Genomic DNA, 3,314 nt, shown 5'->3' on the forward strand with positions numbered 1-3,314 from the left:
TTTTTTTTTTTTTTTTTTTTTTCTCCATCTATTTACTTGACAGTGAAATTTTCACGACGCTAAAATATACTTTAGCCCTAATAATCTTGATACGGCTACTAAGGGAGTTAATGCGAATTGTCTCCCTTGATCTGGCTTCGAAATATTTTTTTTTTTAATGGTTAGAATTTTCTTTGCTATCGTTTACTTTTCTAAAGCCATTGTATGATTTATGAAACACAGTTTAAATTGAATTTCACCAAGTTTGTTTGCAATAATTCAGTATAAAAAGAATTTGTTTGACTAAATCCTACAAAATGGTGCTCCAACATAGTCGCAATCTCATGATTGATAAATAAAAAAATTGGGAGTAAAGAAATGGAGACAAGATGAATACGAGTTAAATAATCAGACGATAAACATGTACACTCCCTCAGTAATAAAATATGGTAACAAAAGGGTTAAGGAGTACTATGAGAGGAAATACGTTGCTAACAGTAATGCCTCAGAAGCGGTTCCTACCGTTTATCCCAAAGATGAGAGTGAGTCTATCAGACATCTTCATTAGACGATCTCATGGGCTCCAGATTTGAGGGTGTATTTACCCGAGCTCGTGTATGGTTAAAGGTTTTTATCTTTTACTTGCTCTTGAAGAGTTTAATCAAACAAATTAACCCTGGTACTCCCCCTCCCCTACCTTATTTTAAACCTGATACTTATTCTATTAGTTTCTTTTGCCAAACCACTAACATATGGATGGGGGTGGAAGCAAATCAACTCTGGTTATCAACTGATAGAGGGACAAACACAAAGAAACACCCACATACACACACACACACACACACACACACACACGGCGAGCTGGCAGGATCGTTAGCCCACTGCGCTTTCTAACCCTCTCTTTAGCACGATGCTTTCGACGTGACAACTACTTGCTCCTTTGGCATGCCTCAACGAAGCTCTTAATATCCAGATGCCGATTACAAGTTAACCAGCGGCTACCAGGCTGAATGACACAGGATTTGTAAAAGCTAAGCATCACCAAAAATAAAACTTATTTTTATTATGTTGTTAATTGTTCTACTGTTTCTTAATATATAATTTTGTTGAAAGGTGATAGAGACACTAATGTCTCTATTGCAACTGTCAACCTTTTACAAGCTTTTCGTTTGGAAACTATGTGGGGAGACTTCGTGTGTATATGTATGTGTTCTTTTGCATTTGTTCTTTGACAACCATTCTTGTGGTAGGGTCCAAGGTTATGGTTTATCACCAATCTATATTGTAAACTCATTGTTTATGTCTCCATGTCTTAACAGTTTAGCAAAAAGCGACCAACAGAATAAGTACTAGGTTTATAATTACTGAGGTTGATAAAATAAGTATCAGGCTTTAAATAAAACAAAGGTTACAGGGTTAATTTGACTAACCCCCTATAAGATGTTGCTCTTTTGCAAGCTTCAGGGTAATTTCACAAATGCTTGTGGCATGACAGAAGCACCCAGTACATTCTATAAAGTGGTTGGCATTTGGAAAGGCATTCAACCATAGAAGCCATACCAAAGAGAACACTGGAGCATGATGCAGCTAGTTTTCATCTCTGGGCCCCTTTGATTGCTGTTTATTCTGGTAGACCCACCCCCATAGCCGTTTGATGTTTAAAAACTAGTTTTTTTTCATATATTTCTTCAAAGATTCCTATTTTGTTTTTCATCAACTCACTTTTATATTTTACTTGTTTCAGTCATGTAACCGTGGCCGTGCTGGGGCACCACCACCATTTTGTGGAATTTTAGTTAGTTGCTCTAGTTGATCTCAGAACTTTTCTTTTTTATGTTGGTACTTATTCTGTCAGTTTCTTTTGCTGGACCACTAACTTATGGGGACATAAATACACCAACACCAGTTGCCAAGCAACAGTGGGGGACAAACAGACACACACACACACACATATATATATATGGGGAGAATTCACAAAAAAACAACAGACGAAGACAGGTGGTGTTGAAAACAAATAGATGTATTAGCATAACGCTCAGGAATAGAGAAAGTCTTTGACGTTTCGAGCCTACGCTCTTCTACAGAAAGAAACAAGGAGAGAAAAAAATGTGTGTAGTGGTCAGCGATCTATCATGACGAAATATTTAGTTACATATTTAGGAGCTGCTTATAAATTTACTTATTGAATTTATTTACCAATACTGTTGTACAGTAGGGAAAATGTGCTTGAAAGTTGTGGTTTCTTTGGTATGTTTGTTCCCAAACAACACTTATTTTAGTGCTGTTGACACTGCCAGACTGAATGATATTGTTCAGGTGTCGAAACCATAATGATGATGGAGGTATGTTAGATTGTTGGTATGGCTGTTTTTGTATATGTGGATTAGTATTATAACACATCCTTTTGATGGGCTTCTTTCAGTTTCTATCTACCAAATCCACTAATAAGGCTTGCCCTAGGTGTCACGTAGTGAGAGTGAACTCAGAACTATGTGGTTGGGAAGCAAATTTCTTACCACACAGCAACACCTGTACCTAAGTGTAGGTTTGTAAAAGCACTCTGGGAAAATGTGTTTCAGTGGCTCAAAACATGTTAAACTATGTAAAACATTAGTGAAAAGGAAAGCTGACTGTTTCTTGCAGAAATATATCTAATATATTTACTGCAATAAATATATCTAAAGCAGCATCCCCCCCCCCACCTAATTTACTAATTTTTCTTGTGTGGACTCCTAAAAATTTTATATGGACCTGATCTGACCCATGCATGGTAAAATGGATATTAAAGGATTTCCGAATGTAAATAGGAAATGAAACGTATTTGGTAATGTTGCAGATCGAGCTGATGCTGGTGTGTAAAAGTCCACGTGTGTGTTAAAATAAATGACTCCAATGCGTACTGCATTGCAAGTGGTGAAAATAAATAAAGTTCACAAAGGTTGGTATAAAACACATCATAATTTATTCAAACTAATAAGTACTGGTAAGTACTGTGTGTGTGTATGTAAAACCATTAAATGGTGTAGTGAGACAGGAAGATATTGCATGACTTACTGCATATATTTTAATCGTTTATGCAAAGCAGACTGAAAACTGATATTCATGAACTGAGTTGTGCAGTCATCATCATCGTTTTCCATGCTGGCATGGGTTGGATAGTTCAACTGGGGTCTGGGAAGCCAGAAGGCAGTGTAGTTATCTATTGCTCTCTCTCTGTCTCAATGTAGTTACCTATTGCTCTCTCTCTCTCAATGTAGTTACCTATTGCTCTCTCTCTCTTTCTCTCTCTCTCTCTTTCTCTCTCTCTCTCTCTCTCTCAATGTAGTTACCTATTG

The sequence above is a fragment of the Octopus bimaculoides genome, chromosome 27, assembly GCF_001194135.2.
Source record: "Octopus bimaculoides isolate UCB-OBI-ISO-001 chromosome 27, ASM119413v2, whole genome shotgun sequence".
In the NCBI taxonomy this organism is placed as follows: Eukaryota; Metazoa; Mollusca; class Cephalopoda; order Octopoda; family Octopodidae; genus Octopus; species Octopus bimaculoides.